The following is a 20,210-nucleotide window of genomic DNA, read 5'->3' on the forward strand; positions in this document are numbered from 1 at the left end:
AAGATGAACCACAGAAGTGAACCCTCAAATCCCTCTCCCTCCACCCTCTCCCGCCTCCCTCATCCTCCCCATATCCTTAGGTTGTTATTAGGTTATAGCTTTCATATAAAAAGGTTTAAGTTAATTTCATAATAGGTGTGTGTACATTGGATACTTTTTCTTCCCTTCCTGTGATACTTTGCTAAGAAGAACATTTTCCAGCTTCATCCATGTGAACATGAAGGATGTAAAGTCTCCATCTTTCTTAATGGCTGCATAGTATTCCATGGTGTATGTATACCACAGTTTGTTGATCCATTAGTGGATCGATGGGCACTTGGGCTTCTTCCATGATCTGGCAATTATGAATTGGGCTGCAATAAACATTCTGATACAAATATCTTTGTTGTAATGTGATTTTTGTTTGTCTGGGAACTTACACTTTTCTACCCTCAATTGTGGCAAGAAACAGGACAGATATGAATAATGATACTGGTAAATTTGCATCGCTTTTAACCAAAAGAATAGAATAGTCTTGGGTAAAATGAAACAAAGTTGCCTAATATAGGCGAGGCTCTGTAATGACAACACTTCATACATCTACACACCCACCTACAGACACACATGCATACATACCAAAACACAGATGTTTTTCTTTTCTTATATGTCAGGCCAAATGCACAAATCAGGGTTTTGTAAGTGAGTCATTGGTAGATAGGTTGTACTTGTCAATAATGTAACTAATCGAGGAAAAGACTGCCCTATGTTGATTTGACATATATACTGAGGTATTAAAATTCTCTCATAATACTAGGCTACTAACTACTAAATAACGTTTTTGAGATGTGTGAATCCTAAAGCTTTTATCTGGAAGTCCTCTTAATCGTCATCAATGAGAATTGTAACTGATAAATTCAGAGATTTTACTAAGTAAATTAATACAATTTTTCTTTACAAAAGTAACTTTGAGTTGTAACTAGGAGGTTTGAACAACACATTGCCCTTGACATTATCATCTTATTAAATCAATTTCCACGTTTGCTAAATGGCCAAACAGATAACGATTGACCTAGGAAATTGTAATTGGAAAGAATTTTAATGTTCCAGGAATTAAAATAAATACACATGTATGCAATTTTCGTAGCCATAAAATTTATATTGTATGCATATATTGATGTGCTGAGGTTAATTGTGTCTTAAAGTCTATGGATAACCATAGAAAAATGACAGTGGTTTACAAGTCTCTGCAAGCAATGCAGAGTAGAGAACATTACTGAGAACTGTGAATGTTCTGAGTCAGGACATTCTAAACAAAAGCAATTTTTCAGTTTTACTTTTCTCTATATCTTTTTTTTCTTGCAGGTTTTTGGCTGGGGCTGGGTTTGACCCCTCCACCCTCCGCATATGGGGCCGGCACCCTACTCCTTGAGCCACTGGTTCCGCCCCTTTCTCTATATCTTCTTGTTTATTTTTCTTCTGGTGATTCTACTGTTTTCTAATAACCTCTTTGATTCAAAAGCTGAGTGTCAGATTATGGTATAATAAGAACATTTCCATGAAATTAAGTAAAAATAAGTTTCCTCATCCAATATCTGAACATAGCACAAGTACTTAACAATGAAATTGTAGATGAGCAGCACTTGTGGCTCAAGGAGTAGGGCGTTGGCCCCCATATACCAGAGGTGGTGAGTTCAAGCCCCAGCCAAAAACTGCAAAAAAAAAAAAAAAAAAGAAAAAAAGAAAAAGAAATTGTAGAATCAGTAGAAGACAAAACTGAAGTGTTTTATGAAATTGTAGAGAATTTTAACAGAGGCCAACCCACAAAATTGCAGATATGAAAATTCTTTATAAAAAGTGATAGAATGGGTGCCTGTAGTCCCAGCTGCTTGGGATACTGAGGCAAGAGAATCATTGGAGCCCAAGTGTTGGAGGTTACTGTGAGCTATGACACTATAGCACTCAACTGAGGGGAAACAAAGTGAGATTGTGTCTAAAAAAAAAAAAAAGAGAGAGAGAGAAATAGTGCAGAACTGGAAAATTTGAACACACATTTAAAGAATATTCTAAACTAGATGACTAAGCATATAATTTGAGAGTTCTAACAAACACATTGCTCACTATGAATAAATCTGAATTTATTAAAAATTAACATCCATTTCCTAAGTAATAATAAACATTTTCTGGTATAGACATCACTTTATTCCATAGGAATTCATGGTTACTATACTCTCAATATAATTTCCAGTTAAGTGTAGAGAAGTTCAATTTTCATTGACTGTTTTTAGGGGGCATAATTGACAGACAAATTCGCGTTGCTTTAAAACACAGGGCTGTCATATAGAACACACAGCCGTGCCAAAGCATGAAATTCTACATACTAGAAACTTGATGTAATCTCCTTGAGCCTTTTCAGGTAGATTTCTGTAGAATCCTATTTCCCTGTTTCTGCCATGGAGACCACAGCAGGTGTACATGATGACTTGAGGTAGTACCTAAAAGTATTCAAGCCAATAATGACTTATAATTATGATTAATTTGTTAAATATGATTTTAAGGATGATATTTTCTAGGATTAACTAAGTAGTGATTTTAAGCCTCACTAGAGTTAAATGGACTAGTATTTGATAATAATGAAATTCCTAGGGCATCTTAAATATGGGAAAGAGGCAGTAAGTCTCATAATGTATTTATAAAACCTGCTGAATTCTAAGATTTCTTGAGGCCTTGCTAACCATCAAATCTTCCTCCTTCTATACTATATCTTGGTTTCTAAGTGAATGGACTGTTTACTCTCCTCATACCTTACCTAATCAGCATTCACTTCCATCTCCAAAATAGATATTCAGTAAATAGCAGTTTATTTTATCTGGTTATGTATATTCAAAAATTTTTAAATTTTTTCCAGATGTTTTCTTGTTTTGAAAAATATCTAATTTTATTGGTTTTACAAAGGAGCAATTTAATATAATTCATGGTCTAAATGACACGTTATCATATTTCAAAAGTTCCCCTATCAATCAACTGAAAATGTGTCCCCATAGCAATCAATTAAACTTTCAAAGTTACAAAGCAGAAACAATACTGTTCCATTTTAAAACCCCATTGGTAAATATTGGCAGAGCTTTTTATGGTTTGGAATAATTAAATCATCTTGGAAAGTCTTCATGAATACAGATCTGTAAGAGATAAACAAAAATGATAGAAAAATATTTTAAACTTTGCACTGTTTGAAAAATGACTGATGATACATGCAATAATACTGACGGCCTGAAAATTACAAATATATTGTGTTCTCAGAGCTAAATTTTAAGTTGATTATTTATAACTTAGAATATGTACTTCACTGGAAATAATATTAAATAGCTTTAATTCTCAACTTAGACCTTAAATGCCTACAAACTCTCATGTAGTCAGAATAAAATGTTAATACTCCTGGCCTGGTTTCTTTATCCTATGAAAAAAGACAATAAAGATCAAAAGGAAGAAACGGGCATTCCTTATTTTTCTGAAGACATGTTAAACATGAAAGGAAGTTACAGAATTGTTCATTGCCATTGTTATTACTTTCATTGGCATCTGCTGTTCTTCCCATCAGTAAATATCCTTTTCTTACCCAATTTCATTCCTTTAAGATACTTAGAAGCTTATTCTTCCCTACAGGCATCCCCCCACTCCGATCCTCTAGCCAACTCACTCCACTCATCTGCCTGAAAGTATTTATGCTCCAAAGCCATTGCTCTTCTTCATGATCAAAATTCTTATTAATGAAGAGCTTCTGACTTAATTTAGTTTTGAAAAATGTAATATGATTATTTCAGACCAGTAAATGGTCATCGCCATTGCTCCCTGAAATACTCAAAGACTTATTTTTAAAAATGATACTTTAAAAACATTTATAGTGACTGTATGTACAGGCAGTTCTTCCTTGAAATTAACTCCTGAATTTATTCAGACTAAGGCTAATTATTTGCTAGGTTTTTTTGGGTCTCGTTAGTTTTATTTTTATTACAGTTTCTTTCCTTTTTCCTACTGTTAATTTAGAGCGCCATCAAATCCCAAATCTCATTTCTCTCCCACAAGTGCTTCTGTAACCAGATTGGTGAATTTGGTGACTTGGGAAGGGTCATAAGGAACAATGTCCAGGAAAAAAAGAGAAAAACTATGGAAGGGTTGATATCAGTCAATAACCCAAGGATATTTGCAATAGAAACCATCCTAAGATGGTGTATTAGTCAGGATTCTCCAAAGAAACAGCACCAGGAGGGTGTGAGAGTGTGTGTTTGTGTGTGTGCATATTGATATATTCACACAGTCATGTGCCACATAATAATGTTTTAGTCAACAGCACACCACGTATATGACGACGGTGGCCCTTGGGGTTGTAATACCGCATTTTTACTGTACCTTTTCTGGGTTTAGATATGTTTAGCTACACACGCTCATCACTATAGTTTCAGGTGAGTACGGTATTCAGTACAGTGATATGCTGTAAAGGTTTATTTCAGCCTAGGAGCAACCAGGGATGCAAGGTGCTGTGCGCTACAGGTCTGCGGAAGTACATGCCATGATGTTCCCACAATGATGAAAACACCTAACGTTGCATTTCTCAGAAAGTGTCCCAGCTGTTAAGTACAGACACGTGAATGCATTTGGAATATATATTCATGTAATAACTAGAAGTTTTACGTATCCCTTAAAGTGAATTCTGCAGCTATTTCACCCAAAGAGATGAATGTAAGAGTGGAATATATTTTGTAACCGGATAGAATTCAAAGCAGTTATGTACATTTCCTCCACCCCCCATTTCATTTATATATGAAAAAATGTTTATATGTGTGGTCCAAATTCCTACTTTAATTAATTTGCCAGCATACTTAATGAATATAGGACATACCCTTTCTTTGCCGAGTGTATATCCCTTTCAGCAATAAAAGGCAATAGCTTGAGATTTTTAAGATATCTGCAGTGAAATTTCTTCAGGGTGGAGAGGGTGAGAGCCTTTCTAGATTCGAGAGTGAAGATTCCAACCTCTTAGGCTAACCCAGTGCAGGAGGGGAAATGGGCAGAGACTCAGCCAGAGACAAAGACCCTTGAGAGACAAAAGGCCTTGAGAGACAGCCCTGGGCGGTAGGTTACAGGCCCTGCTGTGCTCTACTCTGGGCTCTCCTGCACCTGCTCTGCCGCTGGGCCAGCCCGGCTTCCTCCTGCCAATTATGAGTTCTAGAGTGGTACCTGGTAGGGACGCCCTGAGCTGGCCCTGCAGCCCCGCGTGCTCCAAATCTCCTTCTCACTTGTGACCGGTCAAACCTGCACCTCCCTTCACCATCCCTGACCTTGGGATCTTAAATACTTCTCACACCTCAATGACTACATAATTGCCCCGTCAGAGGGGACTCAGAAAGGCCTGGAGAGCTTGCAAGGAGATGTGGGTGTGAAGGGGCTTCTTTGAAGCGGCCAAAGGCCTTAGGAAGGGGTACGCCTCTCCTGGAAATCCCATATGAAACCCCCATGGAGAGACACGGAGGGGCAGCGCACAGCCTTGGGTCTGAGAAGGTGACCCCACCCCAGGTGACCCCACCAGCAATGCTGCCTCCCAGGTGCTGAGGGCCCCAGCCCCCTCTCAATATGCCCACATTGGCTGGGGCGTGGCTGGGGATGGGAGGGGGTCTGTGCTGTTTTTTCTAGATGTGGCAGGGACCGGGGGCGCCATGTGTTGGCCGAGACTGTGAGCCACGTCATGGAAGAATCACCACCCGGTCCGGCTTCTTCCGAGCGTTGGGCTCTGGGCCGGGGCGAGGGCGGGACGGGACCAGGGAGGCCTGGCCTGAGCAGCTAGGAAGGTCTGCGGGGTGGTGGGCCGTACTTGCCCCGTCTGTTCCCACTAGGACAAGGTCAGTGGTGACTCCGGGTATCGCGTGTCTACGGATGTGCGTCTGCACACGAACTTTATGGCCACCCTGTGTAGCGCAGGACGCCTCCCCCGACCTCCAAACATCTGGACAAGGCTTGATGACTCCCACCGGCTCTTGTGAGTCCAGCTCTTTCCGGGTGCTCCTCCAGTTTAACTCCAGGTTTGAGGGGCACCTCTAACATCTCTGTTCACTTTGCCCCATCAGCTCCTTGGCCTCTCTTGGCTGTCGCTGTTTTTGTGGCTTTTAGGGTTCCTTAACTTTCCGCTTGACCTCCCAACCCCGCCTCCCATTTGGCCCTGGGTGCCCCTCTCTGTCTCTGCTCCCTTGGGGAGGGGGCCTCAGTTTCTTCTCTGAGCACGACCCAGGTAACCTGCCGCCCTCTCCCACCCAGAGTCAGGTATGGGAACGGTCTGCCCGGGTTGCAGCTCCTTTCTTCCTGCCTCTCGCTGGTTTTCTCTCTTTCTCTCTGTTCCTTAGTCCTTTAGTCCTTTCCTCTTCCCTAGCACCCCCCCCCCACCTCCTTTACCCTCTCCCCCTATCCTGAACCTCTCCCATCACCATCAGAGTATTTCTACCCTAAGCTCTGGGCTGCCCTGAGGCCTCTCATCTCAACCACTCAACTCAGTCTGCCAAAAATGTGGGCCTTTCAAGGGAAGATTCTGGAACTCCACTGGGCTCAGGGCATGCGCAGCAGAACCTCCTTCTCGGCCCGCCCCAGGCCTCTACACCTGTGCTTGACGGTGATGAGTCCTGACAGCTATGGTGGGAAGTGGTGTCGTCTTTCCCAGAGGCCAATCGCAAGATACGAACCTGTCAGGACATGAAGAGACTTGATCCAACCCTGAATGTGCTACCTGGGACAGGGAGTGACTTGCTCCAGATAGGATGTGACCAGGCTTGGACAGAATGGCCTGGGCAGAATGGCCTGGACAGAATGGCCTGGGAAGTGGCAGGAGCTGGGCATGAGAGGAAGCAACACTTCTGAAATAGAAAGTGGTATAGGAAATGGTCTGGCTGGAGCTCCTGGGGATGGGCCTCGGGGACGGATGCCTTAGTCCTGGGGAGGATGGGGGTGGATGGTCCTTACTCCTGGAGAAGGGGAGCAGGAAGAACCTCCGGTTTCAGGAGGAAGCAGGACTTACTGACTGTGAGAAGACGGAGGTGGACCGGGGAAGGCTGCCCTAGTATTCCCTGGCATGTCCCAGGCTCTCCCTTCCCTCGTGCTCTGTGCTGATTTTACGACAGCTCAGATGACGGCCATCTGCTGTGCTGGGCGAATTTGTTGTGATCTGTCCTCTCCATATCCCAGTATAATCTCTGTTAATCAACTTCACTATTCCAAGTAGCTGGACGTTCCCCCCGTAACCCAGAATGCGGCTGTCTTCATCCTTTCCTTCTTTCCATACTCACAGCTCCCTTCTTAGGGACCAAGAAAGTGGCTTACTGGCTGATCTGGCTGACAGTGGTACTTACCAATGGCCACTGATTCAATCGTGACCAGATGCCACCTGTTCCTGCCCTCTAGTGCACAGTCGCCTCAGTTTCCTCCCAGATCAGTTTCTAGATCCAAGCTGCCCTTGGGCACCAAGTCGGCCAACTAAACCACCAGCCCAGACGGCGCTTTGTCCGCCAGAGGTGCAGTTATCTATCCCTCTGGGGCTGTAGTTCCCAGCGCCTTCCTGATTTTTCTAATAGACTTTCATGAACAGGACATTGGTCCTGCCATGGTGGCAGCGTATCTCATCACCCCAAGGGATTTTGAACAATACAAGAAGAAAAAAAAAACTTCAAAAGTTGAAAAAACAAACAAAAAAAAAATGAAAACACCTAGATTTTAAAAATATAAACAAAAACCTTAGCGGGGCGCTGTGGTGGGCGCCTGTGGTCGCAGCTACTTGGGAGGCGGAGGCAGGACACTTGCTTGAGCTCAGGAGTTGAAGGTTGCTGTGAGCTGTGATGCCATGGCACTCTACCCAGGGGAACAGCTTGAGGCTCTGTCTCAAAAAAAAAAAAAAATAATAATAATAAAATAAAATAAACAAAAACCTAAAAAAAAAAGATGCTGAGTGCTATTGTTCACTTACAATGCACACAAACACAATCCCAGAACTAAACTAAATAGTGGTGTTTTATGTTTAATAAAGTTCCTCTCTTTAACAGGTTATAATAAGAAAAGATGCTGATTTTTAAATGAAATACTTTTATCTCTCCATATCTATGGCAATATAAATCACTTCTTTATGGTTATTATAATGCTGAGCAATGATAAAGTCACATATACACATAATGAATATAAATGAAAGGTAATAGTTAGCTAAATAATGTGTGCCACATAGTTGTATGAAACACTAATTTAGAAATTTCTAGCAACCAACGGGAATATCAATGAGAAATAACCTAGAGCAAGGAAGAATCAGTTTGATGAATTGGGCTGTATTAAAGAAGTTCCAAGACTTTTTCTTTTTTCAACTCTAGCAATAAAATAGACAAAACTTTCATGTGAGAAAGTAATATTTTACTCTTGGAAAAATGAAAACTTCGAACCTTTTCCTTAAGGGAAGAACTTTGCATTTAAACCATTGGCTCTTTAGAGACATTTTCAGGATGAAAAAAAAATCAAAAGATTCATTTTACTTGGAGCATTAAAAAAGATGAAACACATGGGGCTCCTGGTATTTCTCTCATTTAAGTTTAGTGTCACGATGGTTTGATAGGGCCTGAACATTCATTTAAAAAGATATGCCAAGTAATTAAAAATATTGCAGGTAAGTTGAACATTTGACCTATTTGCTTATTTTAAGCTCTGCCTCGGGATCACTCCTATTCCACATTGTAAGCTATTCCACAGAAGTTATAGGCCATGCATATATTTTAGCATGATGAATGTTGGTATTAAAAGGCTACAATGTGTCTCATCTGAGGCAGCACTTTATAGCAATGTGGAAACTTAATGTGAGATTGAGGTTTACTGCAGCACCCCAAGGAATCAGGAACAGTCATAGTCGAAGGTATGCATATTTGGAAGGAATAATATATAAATGTACCACATTTTTATCAACATCAGCAAAAGATCATTATAATTTATTGTAAAATAATTCGTTTTTATTTTAATAGCAACATTTGCTCAACTTTATGCCATAATTTATAATTCATTTATTCATTTTTGTGTTCATTTACTCACCACATTTATTGGGCATCAATTATATTTCCAGGAACTCTTCTAAGTTCTAGGATACAGCCTTAAAAAAATATGCAAGAATTTCCAATCTTTGTTTAGTGAGGGAAGACAGAAGATAATAAAAAGAAAACATTATATATATACAAAGGATCAACAATGGGATGGAGTGTGGTGGGTGGAATTGGTGAGATGAAATTTTAGCATGGTTCCTGAAGGCCTCAGGCAACTGGTGCTATTTGAGCAAAGATCCAGAGGCTGAGAGGATACAGCCACATATTTCCAGCTGGGAGGAAAAATCTTGCAGAGAAATTAATAAGCACAAAGAAGATGAAATGAGTGTATGATTAGGAATTTCAACAAATATCAAGAGGGCCCGGTACCAAGTCAAAATGAATTCAGAGAAGGGACTAGACTTTTCAGGGCCTTGTAGACCAAATCACATTGCCTTTTTCTCTGGGAGATATGGGAAGACTTGAGTTGAGGATGATGTGGTGTGACTGAGGTTTAATAGTAACATTCTGGGATCTATGTTGAGAATTAACTATGCTGGCAAGGAAAATAGCAGTTACACCAGTTATAGGATTTTTTCAATAATCCAAAATGACAGTGGCAGATTAGCTGCTGAAAACTAGACAGATGTTAGAGTTATTTTGACTGTAAAGCAAACAGAATCTGGGCACAAGGGGATCTCCCATACTTCTGTACAGCCAGAGGTCTGCTTCTGACTTTGGTTGCCAGGTAAAATACAGGATTCCTGGTTAAGTTTGAATTTATGTTGTAAGATGAATTGTTTTTAATATATGTCTGTCCCACAAAATATAAAAAACATACCTATGCTAAAGTTGTTTGTTTTGAATTTGGAGTTTGAATTGAATTGACCAACCTGTATTTTTAGTTGCTAAATTTACCTTACTTCTATCCTTGCATCCTGTTGGTAAGAATGTACTTAACTTTCCCCAGATACAGATATATTTTCCTTCCTCCTACTCCTAAACTCCAGGAACAACGGGTTGTTGTCTGCCAGGCCCTGGGAGAGGGAGATTGGCTGCCCCTCACCAGGAGCAGGTGGTTTCTGATCTAGGGGGAGGAGGTCCTGCAGGAAGTGGGCGTGGCTTCATGGCTTTCCTCCCGCAGTAGCCAATCACCTCCTGCATCCTGTATCTCCCCTGGTTTCCTGGCTTGCCTCCAACCCTTTTGGGGAGCAAACACCCTTTGGACAGCTGTAATTCACCTGTGGTTTGATGGCCCGGATTTTTCAAATTATCGTACTCTCCCACGCTTGGCCTTTAAAAACTGGTGAACATTTTAGCCATCTTCTTTTTCTTTACCTTTTTGTATGGAAACAAATTTGTTTTCCATGATCTTCTCAAAGTGAAATGTTTTTGTCTCTCTTCTGGTAATGACTTGTCACTTCTATTTCAGGTTTCTTTCTTTCTTTCTTTCTTTCTTTTTTTTTTTTTTTTTTGTGACCTTCTTACTTCCTAATCTGATAGATTCTAGAAAAGTTATAATTTTGTAGATTATTTAGCCTTTAACATTTTTAAGGTGAAAGCAGTATTTTCTTTCAGTGTTTACATGCTAAGCAGAATAAGATCATTAAAAGCTTAAAATGTAGAGGCATTGTCACAAATGTCACAAGATGCATTGACATTTTTCTTTTATTTTTCCATTTTCCATCAGAGAAAACTAGAGAGACAGGAGTGTGCATTTCACTGTAACTATGGAAAATGCCAATAGAGACAGCATCAATCTAGAGAAGTAAAATTAGACAAGTAGACAAAAATGATAAAATACAGGGTTTCTGAAATCAGTCCCTTTCCTGTCTCTACACATTTTTCTTGCTCCATTTACCCTGATCTTACCTGAAATATTTATGAAAACATGTGACAGATAACCGGTATACTGACATGTTATTGAATCTATACTAGCTCTTAACCTCTAATCAACAATCAATTTACTTATTTCATATTGATATTTTCCTTATAGAAATATTTTCAATTTGCCTATTTTTAGTCAACAGTGTATTTCAATGTCATTTTCCACAGATTTCTTTTTGGAATATATATCCTACCTAATTTAGGGAGGAGGGAGGTCAATCAGCATTATTTATTTCAGTTTCTCCCCTCTTCAAATATAATTTACCTTTGTGTTCACTCGCTTATCATTTCTTCCTGTTCTTCTGGTTCAAAAAGAAATTATTCCTTTCCAAACTCGATTTTCTCCCTTTGGCCCTCCACATTCCCACCATTCTAAGCTGGTTAATTGTTCCTATGTAGTTCTGTTTTGATTCCTGTTTCTTAGACTTTATACTGGTCTTTTCTGTGGTTCAATTTTTGTGAAAGCATTTTTCTCTACTCTGATTTGTAGGCTTTTTTATTTTTTTAGTGTGGATGAGATATTTGGGTAAGCCTTAGTCCTCACCTGTTCATTTGACTTTCAGGTCATCTACTATTCAGGCGTCTTTCCCACTTTTGGCAATATTAAACTTTTTATATTTTCCTATTCCTGATTTAGACACAAATTTGTCTCTCTATACCATTGACTAATCACTTTTATTTTCTTTTTTCTTGTTTTCCTCCTGCTGTGAAGCCCCTTTCTCTGAAGGCTCTAATTCCTGCTATTTATTCAGCACTTTTTTTAATGAAATGATTCCTTAATCTGCATTTCCAGCCCCAAACACTGTCCTATACACTGATCTTTCATTTTCAACTCCTCGCTAGATATCACCCCTTCAATATTTTTAAACTGCATTAATATTCACAAATTTTTTGTTCATTACTTGTTTCCCTATGAAAATAATTCTTTGGTTCTCGTGAGTTTACTGGAATAGTTGACTCGTTATCTGGATGTAAAACCCTGGATTACTTTTTATTCTTCTCTCATATTCTTCACATGGTGTTTCAGTAAACAAATATTTATTTGACAGAATGTTCTTTTCAAAATGATGGGATTCAGCTGTTGAGAACAATTTCTTCTCTTGAAGTGAATGTAGACTAAGAGAAAAATAAACAAATTTAATTTTAGATAATATTAAAACAATTAAGACTCAACATTGGGGAAAGTGAGCAGAGTCTATATGAAACTGAGATGGGTGGTCCAGAGAAAGACCAGTCTGAATAAGTAAGTGGCATTTGAGTTGACACTGGAACAATTAGAATAGCCAGGCACACAAGACTTGAGAGGAATCTATTCCTAGTTTAAAAAAAAAAAAAAAAAAACAGAAATACAAAGCCTCTTCTACTCCACTTAATTACTATTTTCAACTTCTTCTTGATCATCTATTTTCTTCATTTATGTGTTTGCTATTTTTTATCTATTATTACATATATATTTTATTATGTTTCTAATTAAAGCTCCAGTCTTTCCAGTAAATGGACATAGAATCATTTCTCTGATAACCTACTATTTTTTATTATTGGACAATACATATTTCTCTTCGTATGCCTTAACTTCAGCATACCATATTTTTCTTTTAATGGAAAAGCCTTTCTCATTCTATTAAAATTTTCCATTTTTTAAACTTCAAACTTTAGGCTTTTTTATACATGAAGCATTTCCTGATATGTTAAGTGTTCAAAATTTTTTCCTGGAGTTTTAATTTTTATATTTATGAAAAGTTTTTATTTTATATTTTAAATTACAAAGTAAAATTTAACTCTTTGTGTACATGTCTATGAATTTTAACATCACCTAAATGTAAAAAATTAATATGGTTTCATATATATGATTATCATTCTCATTATAACTGACTATTCCCAGTTCCTCCCTCTGATACTTATAACGTATCATTCACTTTTCTTATCTGACCACTCAAAACATTGTTACCACTATTATTTGAAACAAACATTATTCATAAATCAATTAGAATGAGAAAAATAATAGATTTCATTTCATAATTTCTTGCAAGGCAGTTCTAACATCAATATTTGTTCATTTGTTGTTGTTGTTGTTGTTGAAAAAGATTTATTTTCGCTACACTTCTGAAGTTTTACTGAATTCAGAATACTAGGCCATTGTTGTTTTATATATTTTTCAATAATATTTTAACTATTTTATTCCACTTTGTTCTTGCGTGCATAATTTTTAAAAAGTAGCCTGATATAATTCTTATCCTTGTGTGTTTATAAGTAAACGAATTTTTACCACATCTGGCTTCTTTGAAACATTAACTCTGTGTCATTGATTTTCTACAGTTTGAGTGTGACATACCTAGGTTTTAACTTTTTTAGCACTTACCATTTTTGGTGTTCTTTGAGCTTCCTGGATCTATGGTATACCATCTGTCATTGATTTAGAAAAAATATCAGCCACTATTAGTTCAAATATTTATCTTTCCCCTTTGTCCCTTTCTTTTGCTTCTGGTATTTCCATTACACCTTTAGTAATGGTCCAACTATTCTTAGATAGTCTGCTTTTGTTTCATTTTTATTTTTTTGACTGTCATCTTTGTCTTTGGTTTTCAGTTTGGTAAGTTTCTATTCATAGATCTTTAATCTCAGTGATTCAGTTCCCTTAGCTGTACCCAGTCTACAAATGAACTCATCAAAAGCATTCTTAAATTGTTTTACTGTGTTTTTGATTTCTTGCATTTCCTCTCATTCCTTTCGTAGGATTTCCATTTCTCTGTTTACATTATACATATGAACTAGCACGCTTCTGATTTTTTAAATAAAGGTTCTATCCCATTAATTGCAATCATTTTAAATTCTCTATCCATGAATTCAAAAAATCTCTGTCAAATTTGATTCTGAATATTTGCTTTATCTCTGTAGGATAATTTATTCTTGTCTTTTTTTTGTGTGTATGGTAATTGTTTTGTATAAAGTTGAACACAAAACACAAAACACAAAATGCATTAGGTAATAAGAACTAAGGAAAATATTCCTTTTTATTCTGATGTTTTATGTTAGCTGTCCAGAAATTTATGTTGTGTTTAATGTTTGTTCTACCTGAGGGATCAGAGGCTTCAATTTCCCCTAGGAGTCTTGCTTTCCTTCCCCAAGTTGTCATTGGATTTCCCTATAAATTCCTTCTTATATAGAATCTGTACATTGCAGCTCTTTTAGTTATAAACCACTATCACTTTACTGGAGCCTTGTCAATGTGGTTGTAAGGTGTTAGAGAATGAAAGAAAACATTATATTATTTTATGACTAAATTATCATTTTAGTGTGTGTGCCTTAAACTCTGGTCTATGATCCTTAGAAACATTCCTTCACTTTTATTTTTCCACATGAGATCTGAAGGCAACAGGATGCTGAAATTGTCTAAATCATTTTATGTTAGATTACATAAGGCTGTAGTAAGATTTTTTTTCCCTTGAGGGTAATTTGTTATGGAGAACATAATGATCAGAGCATACTTGAAAATGGCTCTATCCTACTCCGGCCCTTGTCACTGGAGGAGTAGGAGTTGGTTTCTCCAGCCTTCACCAGGAGAATTTGCTGCAGCTCCTAGAGGTAAAACTCAGGAAAGTGTGAGACTATGTCCTAAGACTAGGTCCCCAAATTTTTTAATGCTCAAAGCAGTCCACATTGAACCTACAATAATTTGTCAATTATTGTTTAATTGTTCTTCTTACTAGCTCCTGTGACTTCTGTTCCCTGTGAGCTGTGATTCATTGTGTTTTCTTTTGCCTCCACTTTTCAGGGTGATGGTTTGCTATGTGACTTCAGTACTCTGATGAATTTAACAGGAGTTGCTCAGTTTTTCAGCCTTTTCCTTATTATATTGTGATGACTTCCAAGAAGTTTACATATAAGAACAGAAAGTGGCAGTGTCTCCTAGAGATTTTAATACCTAATATTTATACTAGTATTGAAATGCTTATCATATGTATATGGCATAGAGTAAGAAATATATTTGCCTATGTCAAACATTATGCCTTTTAACACACACCTGGATGAGTTACCATATATGCAACAGGGAACAGGTTTTGTCTTCATCTTTCTATTTCTTGATGAAAGTCTTAAAGCTGAGAGTATGTCTTATTCATAGAAGCATTTCAATATTTATTCATTTTAGTGAAGAAATTTATAAGAGGCAAGTACCAATCAAGCATGAGTATATGTTTAACTTGTGCTCCAGTTTTTCAATTTTTATAGTTATTTCTTTGTTCAGAGGAAATTTTAGATATTTTGTCTCCTCTCAGCACTAAACAAAACACTTATTGACATATAATGTCTGTTGGGTAAAAAGTTTCTTTAAGTTTCTTAACTTTTATATGTAGGGTTGGTAGTGTTTAAAACTATGCTATTTTCTTTCCTTGATCTTTGTCTCTTCTTAAACCACATCTACCTCAACACATAGGATTTTAGAAGATTTCCCCTAGAGTGTTGCTTCAAGCTATTTAAGCTGCCATCAGCTCCTGATTTAGCATTTTTAATAAACTTCCTAGGGCAAAGGATTAATTTCCCTGGACCCTCTTTATCCTCAACATAGAAGTATAATGCTCATTCGAGGATAGATCATTGTCCACCTGCTGTCTTCTCTGCACCTTTATGAATAAGTAGATACATGTTCGGGGAAGGAAGGAAAACAAGGGCAGAAGAAAAGTACTCCCAATCCTTAAAATTTGTTGCCAAATATAAACTAAAACTAATATGTATGAATACAGTTACGTTTACTATATTAAAGTGAACACATTAAAGAAATACGTGTCTATCGAAGCAGTTTATAGCCAAAGAGTCTGAATTAAATTGTCTATGTGCTTATTGATCCTTATCTAAAACTCATCAAAAAACAAAAGTTCCACTGCCTCAGCGAAACCATGGTTCATACAGTGACCCAGAAATTACGTGGATTAGTGAAACAACTCTCAACAGTTCCTCAAGATTATGATGAGAAGTTAAGTCTACTGCCTGTATAAAAGAATCCCCAGAGAGCCCCTGCATGTGAAGACACAGCAAGAGGCTTAGTTTGTGATTAAGAAAGCAAAACTTCCCTGGACACGATGCCTTCCAGCCCCTTGATTTTGGACGTCTCAGCCTCCAGACTGAGAAATAAGTCTATGTGTTAGCTACCTTGTTTGCCGTGTTTTATTATAGCATTCCAAATGGATTAAAATAGGAAATTGGTACAAAGAGGGCAATGCTGCTGCAATGAATACTTAAAAATGTGGAAGCAGCTATGGAACTGGGTATGGGGTAGAAGTGAATGAGTTTTGAGGTGCATGTTAGAAAAACCTTAGATTACTGTTAATAGACCAGTAAGGGCACATTCTGATGAAGGCTCAGAAGTGGGGGGAAGAAGAGAAATGTAGAGAGCCTCAGCTTCTTGGAGAATGCTTACGTGGTCATAAAGAGAGTTCTGGTGGAAATATGGACAGTAAAAGCCATTCTATATGAGGCCTCAGAGGGAAATGAGGGACAGGTAATTGTCAACTGGATATCTCTGGCTCCCATTACAGAGTGACACACATCTTGGCTGAGTAGTGTAGGTGTGCTTGTGTTTTGTGAAAGGAAGAGCTTGTGGGAAACAAAATTGGACATTTAGCTGAAGATATTTCTGAGCAAAGTAACAAAAGTACAGCTGAGCTTCTTATCACTATCTCTGCTAAAATATGAGAAGAAATTATTAAGTCAAAGGAAAGTAGAACTTAAAAATTTGGAAAATCCTCAACCCATCCATAATGGAAAAAAATGAGAACATTTCTTCAGGAGAGAAAATGAATGGCATGGCCAGGTTTAATAAAGAGATTAGTTTGAATCCTCTGTTTTAACAGAAGCCAAGAACTGTTTATTAAGAGAATGAGGATCTCAGACAACCATCCAAGGAAGCCAGTACCTCTTGTACAGAAAAATGAAAGCATGATTCTCAATGCACTGCTTACATTTCTTAATGTGTGAATCTTACTTAATTTCAGATTAATATAAAGGTACACATGAGTAGGTTATGTGTTTGCATTTTTTAGGTAAAGTCCAAGTTATAGTTGAGCCCTTCACCCAAGAGGAGCACTGTAGACCCCTCCATGGTACCCATTAGGTGAGAGTTCAACAATCCCTCTCCCTCTTCCTTTCTCCCTTCTTCTTTCTTCCTCCACCTCCTACTTGAATGTAATTGTATTTTTATCATGTAGGCATGCATTTAGTTGTTTTTCTGTCATTTCACATTAGTATTGAGTACATCAGATACTTGCTTTTCCATTCTTGTAATAACTTGAATGTCATTAGGGCTGTCCTTACCATCACAGACCTAGAGTCTAAGGGCCAGGGGGACAGAAGGATTATAAGACTTTGCTCCCTGCTTTCTGTTGTCTGTTGTGCTCCTTGGCTGCCACCAGGGAAGATCTAGTGGGCCCAGGCCCAGTGCAGGCTGTAGTAGTCCCTCTACAAAGGGCACAGGTGGCAAATCTTAGTGGTGACCATGTGACATCCTCTCCACCAATGCACAAAGTGCATGAACAACGAGTGCACTATGATCTTCACCTAGATTTCAAAGGATGCCCTAGAGAGCTTTCAGGCACAAACAGAAAACTGCCATGGGGCCCGAGTGACCACAGACAGCCTCTAAATTGGGCCTTGCATAGTCTACCCTTGAGACTGTACACTGGTAGAGCAATCAGTATGCAGTTCCAGCCAAAGGTTGTTTAGGCCACAGCCCAGAAACAGAGCTGCCACCTTGATTGCTTCCAAGTTTTGTCAGTTATGAATAAAGTTGCTGAAATAATTCATGTGTAAATTATTGTGTAGACCAGTGGTTTTCAACCTTCCTAATGCCACGACCCTTTAATACAGTTCCTGTGGCTCGCAACCAAAGGTTGAGAACCTCTGGTGTAGACGTTAGTTTTCAACTAATTTGAGTAAATACTAAAAAGCTTGATTGCTAGATCATGTGGTAAGAGTATGTTTAAGTTTTATGAACGAAACTACCAAGTTTTCCAAAGTGGTTGCACTGTTCTGCATGCCCACTGCCATGAAGAGTAGTGCTAATGCTCTGTGGTGGCAAATATGAGAATGTGAGTGCCTCACAGCTCAACCCTCCTTCATCTGCATGACCCCAAATTGGAAGTTCACACCTACACTACTTAACAACTTTCCAAAGGAAGGATTTCAATGGTTTGTGAATCCAATAATTATATATTTTTACAACAACAATTTTCAAAACTTTCTTAGAGCAATTTATACTTTTCAGGAAAATCGGTTTACTAGTCCATATAAACACATAAACAAAAACTCAACACCTATTGTGTGAATTTGAAAAATGTTCATAGTTAATGAGTGAGCAAAAAAACCATAATTATCATTTATGTTATGGACAACATACTTTTGTCATTATTTTTTTACTTATGACTTTTATTACAACAGAGATGCAAAATTAAGATTAGAGCCATAAATCATTGAAGCAAAGATGTAAAAACCAGTATTTTCCAAATGATGATATTCATTCTGTGATTTTTCACTAAGACTCTATTCCTACTATTAATATATTTGCATATAGTTGAATAGTATTTTTTTAATGATAAATAATTTAGAATCATGTTTTCTTTCATGTTTATATCATTCTTCTATATTTTATTATATTTTAGTTTGGGAAGGACAGTTTAAAATACCATATTTTTTTTTCCTTGATGAATTAAAAATTTGGTGGCATTAATAATTTTTGAAAACTATATTTGAGTGTTCTTAGGCTTATGTGATGATGTGGTACTTGTTTAATCAACCAATTATGATGTAAGTATCACAAAAAAAATTAGTTTGGTGTATGACTAACGGTCCAAGAAATAAGCCCTATTAGGAAAAGGATAAGCACTAGAGAAGAGAGAAACAATGACTTAATTCTCACCTCCAAACTTCCTAAAAGGAATTGAATGAAACGTAATGAACTTTTGCAATTTCCCTCTGGAGAACAAAGTGAACAGGTTAAAAGTCATATTGTTAGTCATACTCAAAGCCAATTTGGAAATGGCTAAAATATAGAAAGAAGTTATGTTGTCAATATATATGCATCATGTGGTCACTATCTGACTGTCTGACAAAATCTGACTGCAAACAGGTAACTAAACCAGGTACTATTGATTCTTCCAGCATTGATGGTGCCACAGTGACTGGGTTCCTCTGCGGTGACTACCGCTGATATTCTCCCCCCACTTCTATCTGCAGTCAGCTCAGGAAGAGGCTCCAACTTTTCCTCTAGAAGATACCCTATCCTGACCAGTCGAGGACTAGATTTCCCAACAGAATACCAAGCTTCCCAACCCAAAGCATACAACTTACATGAATGTCATCTGTGGTTATTATGGTTTTTCCTTAACCTCTGAAACACTAGGATTTTAACAAGAAAATCTTTTTCTTTTAAACACATTCTGTAAAAATGAGGCATGAAAATTTTTTAAAATACCAAAGTTAGAAGTAAAGAAGCATTTTTTCTAATTTTAAACATATTCTCACACCTGAAAAAGCATATAAAATATTAAAATCACCTTTCATACTACATTGTTAAAATTGCCCTCACAATAGGATATTGGCTTCCTGCAGTAATATTTTTAAAGTGTTTTAGTGCAGTGAAGAATATTTAATTATGTGATTGTTTTTCATTATGTGTGTGGTTAATTGTCCTTACGTCAAACGTAAATGATTTTGAATAATACAAGTGAATGAGTAATGTTCTGGCTGTGAGCAACAGATGTCATGTGGATTTTGATTTCTTAGTCACTTATAAATATTTCTTTTCAAGTCTAGAAAAGCAGTTAGTTAAGATTTCACACAGCCATCAAAAGCTAGGCTTGAGAGTAAAAAACAATATGAATCATGGATTGCAGAATACATCCAAGGGGAAAAATTTTTCATGTTTTTTAAAAAATATCAAAATATGATTTTCCTAAAAAAATGCAAAGTCTGGTTATAATTCTCTGAATTTAGGTTCCTAATGCAAAGCCTATAAAGATTTACATCACTCTTATGAATGTAGATGAATTACTGCCTTTTTGTGCCTCTGACGAATGCCTCTTACGGTGTTTTGCACACAATAAGCAATCTCTGTTTATAGAACTGTATATGTAAGAATCAGAAACATAAGGTGTAGATTTATTTATTTATTTATTTTGTTTAGTGGGCATTTTCTGTTACCTGGCAAGCATCCATTCTCTTTTTTATTCAACAGTAGAACAGTTTTCTTAGGGATAATTACTCAACCCTTGTTAG

The sequence above is a fragment of the Otolemur garnettii genome, unplaced genomic scaffold (genome assembly GCF_000181295.1).
Source record: "Otolemur garnettii isolate 467f Iridium unplaced genomic scaffold, OtoGar3 scaffold00030, whole genome shotgun sequence".
Classification (NCBI taxonomy): domain Eukaryota; kingdom Metazoa; phylum Chordata; class Mammalia; order Primates; family Galagidae; genus Otolemur; species Otolemur garnettii.